A 16,837-nucleotide genomic window follows, 5' to 3' on the forward strand; every position below is an offset into this window, starting at 1 on the left:
GAACACAAGCAGGTGGCAAAAGGTAGTAGAAAAGATAAACCGAAACACCATTGCAGTAGAATGTTTGCATTTTAACTTTATTTAAAGATGTAAAAACAATTAACAGGCACATTTATAACCAAGTATGAATAACAAATTTCAAAGCTGACTGCAACTCAAGACGCATATATGACTTTAATACCATTTCAAAAGGTACAATAGCCTGCACCATTGAACAAACACATCTGAATTCAAAGGGAGCTCATTGTATTAAGGTCGTCTTGTTGCACTGCAGTCAGAATTGCACTGCTGTCACCTGAAAGAAATCAGAAATCACATTAAATTGGCAAACCAGTCAAGGTCAAAATAATTGAGTCCATCTAAACAGTAACAACTTGAAGAATATACATATTCCTATAGAATAGGGGAACAAGGAGATTTATAGTGCGGGTAACTATCCTTTCAGCATCGTGGATTCTTAAGAGCCACATACAGGTTAAACCATTCCACCATTACTTTGCAGATCTCCGGTTACTGATCAGATTATTAGGGCCGAGATTGACAAAAACCTATGGTGTAGGCCATTGTGAAGGCTGGAATGGTTTATTTTTTCTTCAAAGTCAAGAGGTTGATTAAATGAGAATATGGAAAGTTTGCTGCACTGATGAAGTTAGATAAAGATTCTGAACTTTATACTCATTGTACCCTGCATGGTTCATCCCCTTAAGTCACTATCCACTGAGGTCTAGGAATATACAGGAAGCAACCTCGTTGGATGCCCATATTGGATGTTTTGTTTCGAAATAAGAAAAAATAAATCACCTCTTCCAAAGTCCCAGCACTCCTGGTTAGCTGCCTCTCCTAACATTCAGGATGGGTAGAATCCAGTTTTACTGCAGAAACAAACAGTTCAGAACAAATCAGACTAACCCACAACCATCACCGTTCCCAAACCCGTTTTTATAAAAATAATCATTTTTTCCATTGAAGGGGCAATTTAGCATGGCCAATTAGCCTACCCTGCACATCTTTTGGGTTGAGACCAACGCAAACACTGGGAGAATGTGCAAACTCCACACGGACAGTGACCCAGAGCCGGGATCAAACCTGGGAAAAACACCCTTCCATCATGTACTTTTTTCACAAGTAACTCAAACCTTCAAAACTGTCTTCCAGTTAGACTTGTACCCTGCATGGTTTATCTCCTCAGTCACGATACACACTGAGAAGGTCTAGGAATATACAGGGTGCCGTCCTCACCAGCTTAAAGCCGGGGACACACTTTCTCTCCAACGTCATGGAACGGGACTGTACGTCATAGACACAAAGGCCTACGCTCCCATACGCCACAAGGACAGAGCCAGACAAGAGCAACCTTGCTGGATGCCCACATTGGAGCATCACTCAGGAGAAGACAAGCCCACTGTGAAAAATCCCTAATGATTTGTCAGAAAACCAACTCTCATTTGTATTACAATTGGACTATAACATTCTCCCAAGTGCTCACCTTGATCAGTTCACATCCAATTATTCTCACCAAAATCAAACTTCCAAGTTAATCAACTCTCCATCTCAGCCATATTCAACAATCCAACAATCTTCTTTCCTGCAAGAAAAGATGAATACTCGGTATTAAAACGAGAGATCTTCAAGTCCACGCAACTGTCACGGCATGTGCAAATTTCCTCCGAAGCGCTAACAATCCTGCCCTCTGCAAGGATGGAGCCTTTGCTTCGGGCATTGCAAGACCAAAATCCCCAGCGAAATGACCCCAGGCATCATCAATTAGTTTGAAAGCATTTGCCTGTGGAACTCTTTGGGCAATATTAGTGGTTTTCTGAGGTGGAATCACAAACCAACTTCTATTCCCTGCAATATGGAAGGTATGGGGTCATTTGATTGAGGCTTTTAAGATTTTGGAAGGAATACAAGGTAGGGAGAGAAATTTCAGCTGCTGATGTTTTGGGGCAGTCGACAAAATCACAGCCTTAAAAAAGTCAAATGCGCCAGGCTTAGCCTGATTCAATTTAAGGTGCTACATAGAGCACACATAACGGGGGCAAGATTGAGCAGGTTCTTTGGAGTGGAGGACAAATGTGGGAGGTGTGGCGGGAGCCCGGCAAACCACGCACATATGTTTTGGGCGTGCCCGGCACTGGAAGGGTATTGGAAGGGAGTGACTTCGCAGGTGGTGAAGGCCCGGGTCAAACCAGGCTGGGGGTTAGCTCTATTTGGAGTTGCGGAAGAGCCGGGAGTGCAGGAGGCGAAAGAGGCCGATGTCGTGGCCTTTGCGTCCCTAGTAGCCCGGCGCAGGATCCGACTCATGTGGAAGGAGGCGAAACCCCCCGGACTGGAGGCCTGGGTAAATGATATGGCGGGGTTCATTAAACTGGAGCAGTTAAAGTTTGCCCTGAGAGGATCGGCTCAAGGGTTCACCAGGCGGTGGCAGCCATTTCTCGACTACCTAGGGGAACGTTAGAGGGAAGACAGATGATCAGCAGCAGCAACCCAGGAGGGGGGGGGGGGGGGGTTAGTTTAGTTTAGGTCAATAGACAATGGGGTTTTGTTACCTGTGTATTGTTAAACATTTCTGTTTTGTTATTGTTTCGTTTGCTTTGTAAGAGGGAAAAATTGTTGTTTGGAAAAAAAATTCAATAAAATATATATTTTTTAAAAAGTCAAATGCGGAGATGTTAGGGACAAAATCTTATGGTAGAGGAGGGCAGGGGTGTGGAGTTCCCACAAAAAGATGTCAGCTCAATTAATTTTAAAATCAGAAGTAGAGTAGCCTACCCCTGTTTCTATGCAAAAATTGGGCAGTGACAACATACATTCGTTACATTCTACAATCATCACCCAACTAACCAGTCTTCTCTTCCAGTTTCACATTAGTTCATGTTCCAAGCCACACTGGAGTTAACAGCATGAATCGCAGCAATCTCAGTGCCTCACAATCAATGAATTACTGCTTTGAAATTAGTGACTTATGCATCTGATCGTCACTGGAGTGACATGAAAGATATCTCCTGCAGACTAGGCTTTATGCTTAAAATTTTGCAGTGACCGACTCAAGGCACAAAGAGCCAAGACATCTATTTATGCATGCAACTGTAAAATCTCCCCTTGCCCACTTACTGAGCATACAGCCCAAAAGCCCAATTTCAAAACTTGTATCACAAGCAGATCCACAAACTTCACTCATCTTTCAATTCCTAAACCCAGCAGACCGACTCGAACACCTTAGGGATCACACTGCACGTTTAAAATATTCTGAATTGCTTTCAACAGAAAAGACATAACACTTGCAATATGTTGCTTCTAAAACCAGATGGATCTGAAAGATTTAGACACCAAAGTCAGACCAGCAAGGACTGAAAGCAAGCAGCAAGTCAATCAGGCACATTGAGCCAAAGAGAAAGGAAACAGTCCAATCCTTCGGCATCGGCCCAGCATACCGGTTCTGTACACCAGTGACCCAATTAATCTCACCTTCTCTGCCTTTCTCCAGAATTCCACAATTGCCTCCATCAAAATATTGAACCATTACACTTCACAATTCCTCCTTTTGCATTATAATTTGTAAATATTACATCTCCCCTTCCCTGCTGCAAGGTTAACCAACCTAGCTTATTTTCTCTCTCCGCGTATCAGGCGTTCTTCATGCGGTGCACCATTCTACTAAATACTCTTCACAACCTTTTCAAGGCCGTGACATTGTGGCGAGCTTGGCATTAACCGTGTTCTCTGCTCTACTATCTGGCTACATTTCCAGCCTTCAAACCTCCAGAACAGTCTTCCAGTTAGGCTTGTACCCTGCATGGTTTATCTCCTCAGTCACTATGCACACTGAGAAGGTCTAGGAATATACAGGGTGCTGTCCTCACCAACTTAAAGCCAGGGACACACTTTCTCTCCAACGTCATGGAACGGGACTGTACGTCATAGACACAAAGGCATACGCTCCCATATGCCACAAGGACAGAGCCAGACAAGAGCAACCTTGCCGGATGCCCACGTTGAGTTTTTGGTTTCTGAATGAGATTTTTAAAATTATTTTTTTTTAAATCACCTCTCCCAAAGTGCATCTGGTTCCAGCATTCCTGGTTTGCAGCCTCTCCCAACATTCCGGAGTAGAATCCAGTTTTACTGCAGAAAAAACAATTCAAAACAAATTAGATTGAACCATAACCACCGATCACTCCAGAGCTACATCACCCTGTTCCCAAACCCACCCACCTCCACAATGTTCCATCACGGTCTTTTTCACAAGTAACTGTACCCTGCATGGTTTATCTCCTCAGTCACTATACACACTGAGAAGGTCTAGGAATATACAGGGTGCCGTCCTCACCAGCTTAAAGCCGGGGACACACTTTCTCTCCAACGTCATGGAACGGGACTGTACGTCATAGACACAAAGGCCTATGCTCCCATACGCCACAAGGACAGAGCCAGACAAGAGCAACCTTGCCGGATGCCTACGTTGGGTTTTCGGTTTCAGAATGAGATTTTTTTTAAAATAAATCACCTCTCCCAAAGTGTATCTGATTCCAGCATTCCTGGTTTGCAGCCTCTCCCAACATTCCAGAGTAGAATCCAGTTTTACTGCAGAAAAAACAAATCAGATAAATCTGTAACCACCGATTACTCCAGAGCCACATCACCCTGTTCCCAAACCCATCCTCACCCCCTCAAATGCACAATCTTCCACCATGTATTTTTTCACAAGTAACTGTACCCTGCATGGTTTATCTCCTCAGTCACGATACACACTGAGAAGGTCTAGGAATATACAGGGTGCCGTCCTCACCAGCCTAAAGCCGGGGACACACTTTCTCTCCAACGTCATGGAATGGGACTGTACGTCATAGACACAAAGGCCTACGCTCCCATACGCCACAAGGACAGAGCCAGACAAGAGCAACCTTGCCGGATGCCCACGTTGGGTTTTTGGTTTCTGAATGAGATTTATTTTAAATTTAAAAATCACCTCTCCCAAAGTGTATCTGGTTCCAGCATTCCTGGTTTGCAGCCTCTCCCAACATTCCAGAGTAGAATCCAGTTTTACTGCAGAAAAAACAAATCAGATAAATCTGTAACCACCAATTACTCCAGAGCCACATCACCCTGTTCCCAAACCCATCCTCACCCCCTCAAACGCACAATCTTCCACCATGTACTTTTTCACAAGTAACTGTACCCTGCATGGTTTATCTCCTCAGTCACTAGACACACTGAGAAGGTCTAGGAATATACAGGGTGCCGTCCTCACCAGCCTAAAGCCGGGGACACACTTTCTCTCCAACGTCATGGAACGGAACTGTACGTCATAGACACAAAGGCCTACGCTCCCATATGCCACAAGGACAGAGCCAGACAAGAGCAACCTTGCCAGATGCCCACGTTGGGAGCATCTCAGGGGAAGACAAGCCCACCACATTATAGTTGCAAAGCATAATCGTTCATCAGAAAACTTGTTTATGTATCCAACCATTCTCAAACCATAATCTATCTTAATATATTCAGCACCATGCGATGGTCACTCCCGGGCCCCAGTAATCTACATCTGAACGTCTTGCAAACTGACATGATTCTACCTGAAAATATACCTGAGAATGCTTTTAAAACTAGTCATTCATGAAGAACATGTACAAATGTTGATGTACCCAAGTAAATTCTATGAACAAATTATTCCCAAGAGATCTATTATACATCAATCAGTACATTGGGTCCTTCATTGCATTGAGTGCTTGCAGCCTGGAAGCAGCAGCATCAGTCCACATTGGAACCAACACAGGTCCAACAGCACTAATTTTGCTCAGCTAATAGAAACCTCACCTTGAATGACAATCCTGTGACCATCCCCATAGGAACACAGGACTGAGGAGCAGGCCCTTCAAGCTTGCACCTCCATTCAGAAGATCATGGCTAGAGCAAGGATGGTATCAGTGGTACCCTGGGCAATTACACCTCAATTCTGGTCATCGCAATGCAGTATTTGCGAGCGCGCTGTGCACAAATTCACTGACATGTGGCAACAGACGTTTCTTCACAGCTGTAAAGCAGTCGGGAAGGTCTCAAAGTACGAATTTGAATCTTGCCATTCTTCAACAAAGAGCCTCTACATCAGATGAAAATAAACCATCAGATGAACAGCACCAACAGAGCAAAGTTATTTCCCTAAAAAGGCCATTCAGCTCATTTGTTACTAGCCCCTGCTGTGCACAAACTGTCTGCTATCATCCATACTGTCCTAACAGAGGCCACAAATCATTTTTTGCACAATTAGGCTCAACGACCAGCAATACAGTCAACAGCAAGACTGAACGGAGGTTTCAGCTGAGTGAGCAAACAACTGTGATCTCCCTACCCCACTTACCCTTAACAGTAAGCTCAGCCTTCTACCAGCACAAGAGTGACACGCCTCAATGGGTCAACTGGATAGATCTGGCCCACATGCACAGCTTCCTATCCTGTAACCAGATTACACACCTCAACTAAGTAGGTTGAAAGGAAAAAAAACACAGCAGCCTCCAACAAGTCAACACTCCACTACTGCAGCAGTTCACGGAGCATAAAATCTGCAGAGGTGTCTGCAGAAAACGGGCCATCTGCACCTCTAATACCCCACTGGGCAAGGACAGACACATTCAACAATATCATGGAATAGGATTACACAGACAAAACAAAGTGACTCCCATGTTAAATAAATTCCAGCTAAATTAGTGCAAGAAAGTAATAAATGAGCCAGAGAACGTAAAGTTACTGTTACAACCTGCAATACACGCTTGATAAAACCTGTGAAGGACCAGACAGAAACGGTAACTCCAGGGTTACTACCCATCAGCATGGCAGGCAAGTATCCCAGAAATGAATCTTAAAACATAACTATGGGGGGCAAGCTCTGGTTTAAGACGCTTTACAAAGAAATTTGACTCACAAAGTGACAGATGTGAAAGTAACAAGAAACAAAAGGGGCCGAGAGGTTGTGGCGACAATAACGAAATCCCATTCGTTCCCAACACGTGGTCCCCCTTCGCTCTCCACGTGGGGCACATCCGGACCTCCCGCTCCATCCGGGTCCCCTGCCCCCCATCCGGGCCTCCCGCTCCATCCGGGTCCCCTGCCCCCCATCCGGACCTCCCGCTCCATCCGGGTCCCCTGCCCCCCATCCGGGCCTCCCGCTCCATCCGGGTCCCCTGCCCCCCATCCGAGCCTCCCGCTCCATCCGAGTCCCCTGCCCCCCATCCGGGCCTCCCGCTCCATCCGGGTCCCCTGCCCCCCCCCCCCCCCCATCCGAGCCTCCCGCTTCAACCGGGCCTCCCGCTCCATCCGAGTCCCCTGCCCCCCATCCGGGCCTCCCGCTCCATCCGGGTCCCCTGTCCCCCCCCCCCCATCCGAGCCTCCCGCTCCATCCGGGTCCCCTGCTCCCCCCCCCCCCCCCATCCGAGCCTCCCGCTCCAACCGGGTCCCCTGCCACCATCCGGGTCCCCTGCCCCCCCCCCATCCGAGCCTCCCGCTCCAACCGGGTCCCCTGCCACCATCCGGGCCTCCCGCTCCATCCGAGCCTCCTGCTCCATCCGGTAACTCACACAAACCGTAACCGAGATCCCGAAAAAAATCAGCCCAGGTCTGACCCTCACCTCTCCCTGCAGCACATTTACCTCCTGCTCGCTGCAACTCCACTGGGCGAAAAGGCAGAGCTCCGCCTTGCTCGCCTTTTTATAGAGGGCGGTCGCCCAACGAGCTTTCCAACCAGCGAGAGCGACCCTCTCCCCCGCACAAATCCCCGCTCCTGTCTGTCACAGCGGCACCCGCAGGCTGGGAGTAGCACAACCACAAAAAGTGTTTGAAAGGGCAAGTAACAACTCAAGTCTTTTACCCTAAGACAGTGTTTTTCAAACTTTTTTCCGGGGACCCATTTTTACCAACCGGCCAACATTCCGGACCCAACTCGGCCGATCTTCGCGACTCGCCGCCGACCTGCCCGACCCACCATCTTCTCTTACCTTGTTTGTTGCTGACAGAAATGGTTTTGGGTCCCTTTGGCCCCTTTGGCCTCCGAACTTGAAAAAAAAAGGCTGCAACCATATAAACAAAAATGCGGCCACATTGCGCATGTGTGCCCGATTATCGGTGCACACGCGCATAGTTTGGTGCATGCGCAACGATGATCGGGCATGCATGCGCAGTGCCGCAAAATTTTTTAAAATCTGTTCCTGGCCATTTTGAAGGCCACTTGCAGCCGGCATTATTAAAAGCCGGCTGTTGTGCGTGGATTTGCGCAATCGGAGCACCGCGACAGATGGCTCCGCGACCCTCCCGACCCACGCGCGGGTCGCGCCCCGGGTCGCGCCCTAAGACACTTATTTTGACCAAGCTTTTTGTTCATCTGTCTTAATATTTCCATACATGGCTGAATGTCAAATTTTATTTGATATATATAAGAACGCAAAGGTCCCAGCAGGGGACCAGATGGAGCAGGAGCATCATGGTAGCACAGTGGTTAGCACAATTGCTTCACAGCTCCAAGGTCCCAGGTTCGATTCCCGGCTTGGCACTGTCTGTGCAGAGTCTGCACGTTCTCCCGGTGTCTGCATGGGTTTTCTCCGGTACTCCGGTTTCCTCCCAGTCCAAAGGGCCATGCTCAATTGCCCTTAGTGTCCCAAAAGGTTAGGTGGGGTTACTGCGCTGCCAGTGTGGAGTTAAGTGGGGTGATCTTTCCAAGGGCCGGTGCAGACTCGATGGGCCGTATGGCCTCCTGCACTACAAATTCTATAATTCCATGACTATGCATGCCAAAGTACTTTTGGTTATTCTTCCAGGGGATGTGGGTAGCGCTGTCAAGGCTAGCATTTGTTGCCCATTTCTAATAACCCTTGAACTGAATAGCTTACTCGGTCACGTCAGAGAACAATTAAGAGTTAAACACATTGCTGTGGATCTGGAGTCACATGTTGAGAATTGTCTTATCTGTGCGCAGAATAATCCGGACAGATATGCCAAAAAGGCTCAACTCAGCCACAGCCGACTCGTTAATGGCCCCTGGACTAACCTCCAGATTGAATTTATAGGACCATTGCCCCATTGCAGGAATGGCTATAAATATGTACTTGTGGTAATTGACACATTTACCAAATGGGTGGAAGCATTCCCAGCCCGCACAAACACTGCAAAAACCACAGCCAAGATTCTGACCCACCACATCTTTACAAGATGGGGACTCCCCCGCAGCATTGAATCAGACCAAGGTTCCCATTTTACGGGACGTGTCATGCAGAACGTCCTCACGATATTTGGCATCACCCAAAAATTCCACATAGCATACCACCCACAGTCGAGTGATATCGTGGAGCGCATGAATCGGACCCTAAAATCCACCCTCAGAAAAATGGTCCAGCAGAACACCACCACTTGGGACTCAGTCCTCCCTTTTGCACTGATGTTTTTGCGTAACACTATTTCTACCTCCACAGGTTACACCCCACACACCCTCATGACCGGACGCCCCATGAAAGGCACAGAATATTTGTTAGGTTTGGACTTGACCAGCCCCGAAGTGACAGCCCTCACACACGAGAAAGCCGTGGAGCAATTAGTTGCAAATGTTAAAATGGCTCAGCTAGCAGCCGCAGTAAAATTGGGCACCAGAAAGAAACAGAGCGAGGCTTGTTTCGACAAGACAGTGCATGCGACTGAGTATAGTATCGGACAGCAAGTGATGCTTTCTGTATATAACCCCAGCACATTCCTCTCACCAAAATACTCGGGTCCGTATTCCATTGCGGATAAAGTAAGCCCTTCCGTTTACAAAATAAAGTACCCCAATGGTAAGACTGCGTGGTTTCATATAAACCAGCTGCAGGCATATGGAACACAGTCGAACACCACGTCAGGCTCGACGCAGCACACCACACCCCGCCCACAGCCAACGTAACCCTACCATCCCCAACACGTCCAGTCCAGCCACGGACCCGACCTCGACTCCACCCCCGAAATATACACTCCGACCCGGAATGCCCACAGACTACAGCAGCAGAGACAGCGACTGTGACTCTGACGATAGCCACAGCACGCCTCCCTACTATCCCCATGCAACCAGACCCACACCCAGCGACTCCGACTACGATCCAAGTGATCCCTTCCTGAACAAACCCCACCACCGACCACCGAACCACACTGACGACCCCGATTTGTCCCCACACAACTAGACACCAATTATTGGCACCGTGACAACTCATACCGACTCGTCCGCAACGAAGAGAGCAACCCCAACTCACACCATGCAGCCCTTTCAGCCCTAATCCACTCCAGAGTTTGGCACCCGGGAGAAGATGAAGACCTTGGGTCTGACTCCCAAACCGCCTACCCCTTTGCGACCCTGTTCGCAACCGAGAACTGAGGTGTCCAGATGATGTTTTAAAGGAACCGCTTGGGAGAAGTGTTGTCCTTTCTGATGGAACCTGCAGAATGTTTTATGTTGTGTGAACGTTTGTTAAATGTTGTATGTCTGACAGGAGAATTTTTTCTCACTGCCCCACGCCTATTCGGCCAAAACCTCTGAGGGCTTGCCTACAGAGACTCACTGTGGCCAGACACTAGTTCAGAGGAACTAGCTTGTCTGCAGACAATTGTTCGGGTACCAGACACCCGCTCGTAACTGCCCTTCTGGTTTGAAGGATAGAACCACTACGGCAGCCCCACCACGATGACTACATTTTTGCCCCTTCTTGTCGGTTGCTCAGGCAGTGGAGAAACGGCTTGAGACCCGCCCTGCCTGGGAACCCCCCCCCCCCCTCTGGTCAACTACGCTCGGGTAGGAGAGATGCGGCATTGGTAGCCGTCCTACCCGGGGACTCCATCCAACTCTTACCCGTCGCGGCCCATACGCACCTCATTTTGGCATTTTTCAGTTCAAAAAGTTGTGTTTGTTTAGGTAACCTTTAGGTTGCCGGCCACCTGCTATTTACATCCTTGGATGCTAAATCAGCACTGGTTCATCATTGGGAAGTGTGTCTTCTCCTAAAATTAGTTTTTTTGAAAAAAAATGAGGGAGTCATACATAGTGACCAATTATAAAGGGAATAATTGGCACAAAAGGACAGACTAGCATACCAGATATTAAACAAAGATAGTTACAGACACTATGCTTGTTTCTACAGAACTCCAGAACCGGAGAAAACAAAGAAAGAAAAGGAAAGAGAACAGAACAGCCATGAGGACTTCCTTCATATGGATCAACATAATGTTTATGGACTTTTTGTTGCACGTGAACGCGAACCCCATGACTTCAAGACCCCCAGCCGTTAATGTTTCACTTTCCCGCAGTACCCACAGCCCAGTCACCAGCGACACTACATCATCTTGGTGTGCCAGGTTCATAACCTGGTACTCCCTGTCCTATGTGATTGAAACACTACTAGCATTGGCAATACTCTGCTGCATCGTGCAGACTATGCGTCTACGGAAATGGAGAAGGAGAGCCTACCGCGCTCGAACCCCGGTATATAGGATCAGATCCCCTATGTTCGGTTACGACCAGACCCCCCACCCCCGCGATCTATAATAAAGTACATTCACTTGCATTAATTGTTATTGTAAATAAAGAACTAAAGAACTTTTTCATGAGCAAATTGTATGATCCTGAGCTTGACTGCCAAGCCAGGAAAGACTGTATGAAATGCTATGATTTTGTTGTATGATTCAGGAAGGTAGGATAATGGAATGTTTAAGTGAGTGTAGCATATTAAGAATAAGTTAGAGGTTCCCAGTTTATTGTTTTGTAATGCATGTCCCTGTCTGACATAGCGCCCTTAGAATTGTTAGTTAAAATTTTTTGTCATAGCTATGGTCAGTGCAGAGGCCATGAAGGAAGTGCCCCCCCCCCAGTCAGGGAATGGAAAGCAACATAATGATGTGATCCTTCACGCATCGTGTTAGGATCACAAGGAGGGAATGTAGCCAGTTAAAATGGTTAACTCCCGATTTAGAATGGCTAACCCCGATTTAAAATGGCGAACGGAAAAGGCTGATGGGAAAATCAGCCAACAGGACTAAAGCAAGCAGCTGCAGGTAAACTGTGTATTCACCTCTGGGAAGGCCAGACAGGATCGATACCTGCAGCCAACAGCACAACAAAACACCAGCCATCTGAATACTAATGAGCAATCCCCGGGAACAATGTGCAACAATTTAGACACAAAGCCAACCCAGACTTTTCGGCGCCAACAGGAGCCTACACAAATGGAGGTGAACGATCACCCCAAGACCGCCCATCGATCAAGGAATTGCTCCAGCATTGGAGAATATCGAACCAAGTGATTGGGACAAAGTCAAATCACTTGGAACCAGGTACAGGGTCCACCCCGAAAGGCGGGAAGCTCCTGGGGACTATAAGTACAGAGTCCAAGTTCAAATCAATCCTTCTGCTACCTCTTCTGCACCCTCCTGCGACCCTTCTGCTAGCCTACTGCAACAGCCGCTCAAATCGTAAGTCTTACTTCAACGCTCACTATGAGATAGGCGCTCCTATCTATTGATCTGTACCAGCTTCGAATCCCGCAGGCTCAGAACCCAAATGAAAGGCCATTCGTTTCCTTGACCTGGTGGGCCATTTCCAAGTTAAGTATTGGCCTGTTAGTTGTAGGAAGTAGCTTAGACATAGAATTTATGCATGAGTATTGATTACTGTATATAATAAATGTGCGTTGATTTAACTCTTACAAAACGGTGTGTTGGATTATTGATCATTACTCGGACTTGAACCACGTGGCGGTATCAGAAAGATACCTGGTGACTCAAGAGCAAAGGTGATAGACCAGAGCAATTAAACGAAGGCAAAAGTTAGCAGCAACACCTTGTAATGGTTTGTTCTACCCATAGGGCGTGTGACCTGCTCTCTACTACTGCCGGTGGGAGGGCTCCCTCGTTTGTTTAGAAAAACTGGTCCTGGGATAGTGCGCTGACGCAGGAGGAGCTGGTCCATCCCACTGGACTCCGGGCCTGTTAACTGCCAGCTCCGGCTGAGGAGACACGCATGCACAGGATGGGCAGCAGTCTTGAAAGTTAGTCGCAGCCGGCATTTTTAAAAGCCGGTCGCAGCTGTAGGGCGTTCTTCCCGCAATCAGGAAAAGCTTGACCAATCACTCCGTGACAGAGTTTGAAAAACCCTGTTCTAGAATCACCTGAGCCTAGATTATTGGCGGCACGGTAGCACAGTGGTTAGCACTGTTGCTTCACTGCGCAAGGGACCCGGGTTCAATTCCCAGGTTGGGTCACTGCCTGTGTGGAGTCTACACATTCTCCCCATGTATGTGTGGGTTTCCTCCAGGTCTCCGGTTTCCTCTCCACAAGTCCCCAAAAATGTGCTTGTCAGGCGAATTGGACATTTTGAATTCTCCCTCCGTGTACCCGAACAAGCGGTGGAGTGTGGCGACTAGGGAATTTTCACAGTAATTTCATTGTGTTAATGTAAGCCTATTGTGACACTAATAAAGATTATTATTATTACTCCCTTCTGGAAACTGACTCCACCACCATACAGCAAAATCAATCAATGCCTTTCATCTGATTTCTAGCTGGACTTTACAATGCTAAATCATTGGAAGATTGAACAAGAATGGTCATGGCCCAGTTAGATTTTTTCAAATAAAGGATGAGTGGAGAAAGAAATGGGAAACCAGATTTCTGGGCTCTTCAGCATCGCTGATTTTAATCGCTCCATTACCGCCGGCAATGCCTTCAATTGCCAAGAGTATAAGTTTAGGAATTCCCCCTCTGCCTCTACCTCGCTGTCTTCCTTTTAAGATATTCCATTAAATCAACCTCTCCAACCAGGTTTTTGGTCATCTGACCCAAGATCGTTGTGGTTCAGTGTCATACTTTGTTTAATACTGCGTGATGCACTATCAATTATGATGACGAGAGTAGAATGTAATTGAGGCTTTATTACACAGAGATGTATGGCCTCCGACAGCAGGTTACGAAATGGCTGCTGTTTGGAGAGCACACACATTTATACTCCGCCTCCTGGGCGGAGCCAGCAGACAGGAATCTACCCCTGTACCTGTAGTACAGGGGCCTTACCGTAATACCCATATATACAATATAATACAACAGTGGTGACTACCACATTCACCCCCTGTTAAAAATGAGTCCAGCTGGGGGGGGTGGAAAACTATATACATACAGATTGGTTTTAAAATTACAGAGAAGGTTACAAATTTAGACGATCGGGCGCCTTGATCTGTTGCTGAGAGCGCCGCAGTGCTGGTGGCGACTCAGGCATCGGCTTGGTCTTCAGTGACTCCGGGAGCGTGTCAAAATCCTCTTCATCCCCAGGTGGGAATAAGGGGAAAATGGATTGTCCTGGGGCGGGGGCTGCGGTGGGTGCGCCGGGGGAGGTGAGGGTGTGGGACCCAGCTGGTGCCAGATCCCTGAGGGAGACTGTGTCTTGGCAGTCGTCGGGGTACGCTACATAGGTGTACTGCGGGTTCGCATGGAGTAGCTGTACTCTCTCAACCAACATGTCCGCCTTGTGGAGCCACACGTGCTTCTGGAGGAGAGCGGGTCCTGGAACTGCCAGCCACGTTGGGAGCGAAACCAATGGGTTTCCTGGGGAAGGCAAAGAGACGTTCATGGGGGGTTTTGTTGGTCGCGGGGCACAGGAGCGACCGAATGGAGTGAAGTGCGCCGGGGAGGACCTCCTGCCAGCGGGAGGCCAGGAGATTTCTGGATCGTAGGGCCAGCTGGACGGCCCTCCAGACGGTCCCATTCTCCCACTCCACCTGCCCGTTTCCCCGTGGTTGTAGCTGGTCGTCCTGCTCGAGGCAATGCCCCTGTTGGGCAGGTACTGGCGCAGCTCCTCGCTCATAAATGAGGATCCACGGTCGCTGTGGACATAGGCGGGGAAATTGAACAGAGCGAAGATGGTGTTGAGGGCTTTGATGACGGTGGCAGATGTCATATCGGGGCATGGGACTGCGAAGGGGAATCGGGAATACTTGTTGACCACATTAAGAAAGTACGTGTTGCGGTTGGTGGAGGGGAGGGGCCCTTTGAAGTCCACGCTGATACGTTCAAAGGGGCAGGAGGCCTTCACCAGGTGCGCACGGTCTGGCCGGTAGAAGTGCGGTTTACACTCCGCGCAGACCTGGCAGTCTCTGGTGATCGCCCTCACTTCCTCGATGGAGTGGGGCAGATTGCGGGCCTTAATGAAGTGGTAAAAGTGGGTGACTCCCGGGTGTCAGAGATCGTCGTGCAGTATCCGGAGTTGGTCCACTTGTGCGCTGGCACATGTACCTCGGGACAGGGCATCGGGGGGCTTGTTGAGCTTACCGGGGCGGTACAAAATCTCGTAATTGTAGGTGGACAGCTCGATCCTCCACCTCAAGATTGTATCTTTTTGATCTTACCTCGCTGTGTGTTGTTAAACATGAAGGCAACCGACCGTTGGTCAGTGAGGAGAGTGAATCTCCTGTCGGCCAGGTAATGCCTCCAATGTCGCAGTTTCAACGATCGCTTGGGCCTTCTTATCGACAGAGGAGTGCCGAATTTCGGAGGCATAGAGGGTGCGGGAAAAGAATGCCACAGGCCTGTCTGCCTGGTTGAGGGTGGCGGCCAGAGCGACGTCTGATGCATCGCTCTCGACTTGGAAGGGGAGCGTCTCGTCGACCGCGTGCATCGCGGCCTTGGCGATGTCGGCCTTGATACGGTTGAAGGCCTGGTGAGCCTCGGCCGTTAGTGGGAAAGCGGTGGATTGAATGAGTGGGCGGGCCTTGTCCCATAGTTTGGGACCCACTGGGCGTATTACAAAAAGAACCCCAGGCATCATTTGAGGGCCTTGGGGCAGTGGGGGAGGGGGAGTTCCATGAGGGGGCGCATGCGGTCGGGGTCAGGCCCTAGAACTCCGTTCTCAACCACATAGCCGAGGATGGCTAATCGGTTCATGCTGAACACACACTTCTCCTTGTTGTAAGTTAGGTTAAGGAGTGTGACGGTGTGGAGAAATTTGGAAAGGTTAGCATCGTGGTCCTGCTGGTCGTGGCTGCAGATGGTGACATTGTCCAGGTACGGGAAAGTGGCCTGCAGCCCGTACCGGTCAACCGTTCGGTCCATCTCCCATTGGAAGATCGAGACCCCGTTGGTGTCGCCGAAGGGAACCCTAAGGAAATGGTAACGGCGGCCGTCCGCCTCGAACGCAGTGTATGGGCGGTCCGCCTTACGAATGAGGAGCTGGTGGTAGGCAGATTTCAGATCCACTGTCGAGAAGACCCGGTACTGTGCAATCTGATTGACCATATCAGATATGCGTGGGAGGCGATATGCATCGAGCTGCGTGTACCAATTGATGGTCTGGCTGTTGTCAACGACCATCCTGTTTTTCTCCCCGGTTTTCACCACTACCACGTGGGCTCGCCAGGGGCTGTTGCTGGCCTCGATGATACCTTCCCGCAGCAGCCGCTGGACCTCAGACCTGATGAAGGTCCTGTCCTGGGCGCTGTACCATTGATGTACCATCAGTGACGACAGACGAGAGTCGGAAGAGTAAACTGTGGCTTTAATCAGGTAAAAGACACCTGCTGGCAGCCGTCCCAGAATGAGGGCAGGGCTGGAGGTTAGCTACCTTTATACTTGAGCTCGAGGGGCGGAGCCAGCAGGGACAAACCCAGACACGTAACAAACAGTAAGAACAGTAAATACAATAAGTAAGAACAGTATGTACAATTTAATACAGTGGTTCACCACATTCACTCCCTGTTTAAAAATAAAGAGTCCGGCGGGGGTGAAGTGGACGGGTTGAATTAGAGATCGAGTCTGTCGGGGGCTTTGACCTTCCGCTGTGATCGCCTCAGTCCCG

The 16,837-nt window shown here is 48.9% G+C and overlaps 5 non-coding genes across 5 annotated transcripts; all 5 read right to left on the minus strand.

The window, feature by feature from the left end:
* Window positions 1–1,159: 1,159 nt before the first annotated feature.
* LOC140430644 (small nucleolar RNA SNORA73 family) lies at window positions 1,160–1,375 on the minus strand. The gene has a single exon (XR_011949485.1). It is a non-coding gene; the product is annotated as a small nucleolar RNA SNORA73 family (small nucleolar RNA).
* Window positions 1,376–3,783: 2,408 nt separating this feature from the next.
* LOC140430675 (small nucleolar RNA SNORA73 family) lies at window positions 3,784–3,999 on the minus strand. The gene has a single exon (XR_011949500.1). It is a non-coding gene; the product is annotated as a small nucleolar RNA SNORA73 family (small nucleolar RNA).
* A 251-nt stretch (window positions 4,000–4,250) lies between these two features.
* On the minus strand, window positions 4,251–4,466 carry LOC140430666 (small nucleolar RNA SNORA73 family). The gene has a single exon (XR_011949496.1). It is a non-coding gene; the product is annotated as a small nucleolar RNA SNORA73 family (small nucleolar RNA).
* A 243-nt stretch (window positions 4,467–4,709) lies between these two features.
* Window positions 4,710–4,925, minus strand: LOC140430652 (small nucleolar RNA SNORA73 family). Its single transcript, XR_011949489.1, has one exon. It is a non-coding gene; the product is annotated as a small nucleolar RNA SNORA73 family (small nucleolar RNA).
* A 246-nt stretch (window positions 4,926–5,171) lies between these two features.
* Window positions 5,172–5,387, minus strand: LOC140430678 (small nucleolar RNA SNORA73 family). Its single transcript, XR_011949501.1, has one exon. It is a non-coding gene; the product is annotated as a small nucleolar RNA SNORA73 family (small nucleolar RNA).
* Between the last annotated feature and the right edge of the window lie 11,450 nt (window positions 5,388–16,837).

The sequence above is a fragment of the Scyliorhinus torazame genome, chromosome 1 (assembly GCF_047496885.1).
Source record: "Scyliorhinus torazame isolate Kashiwa2021f chromosome 1, sScyTor2.1, whole genome shotgun sequence".
Classification (NCBI taxonomy): domain Eukaryota; kingdom Metazoa; phylum Chordata; class Chondrichthyes; order Carcharhiniformes; family Scyliorhinidae; genus Scyliorhinus; species Scyliorhinus torazame.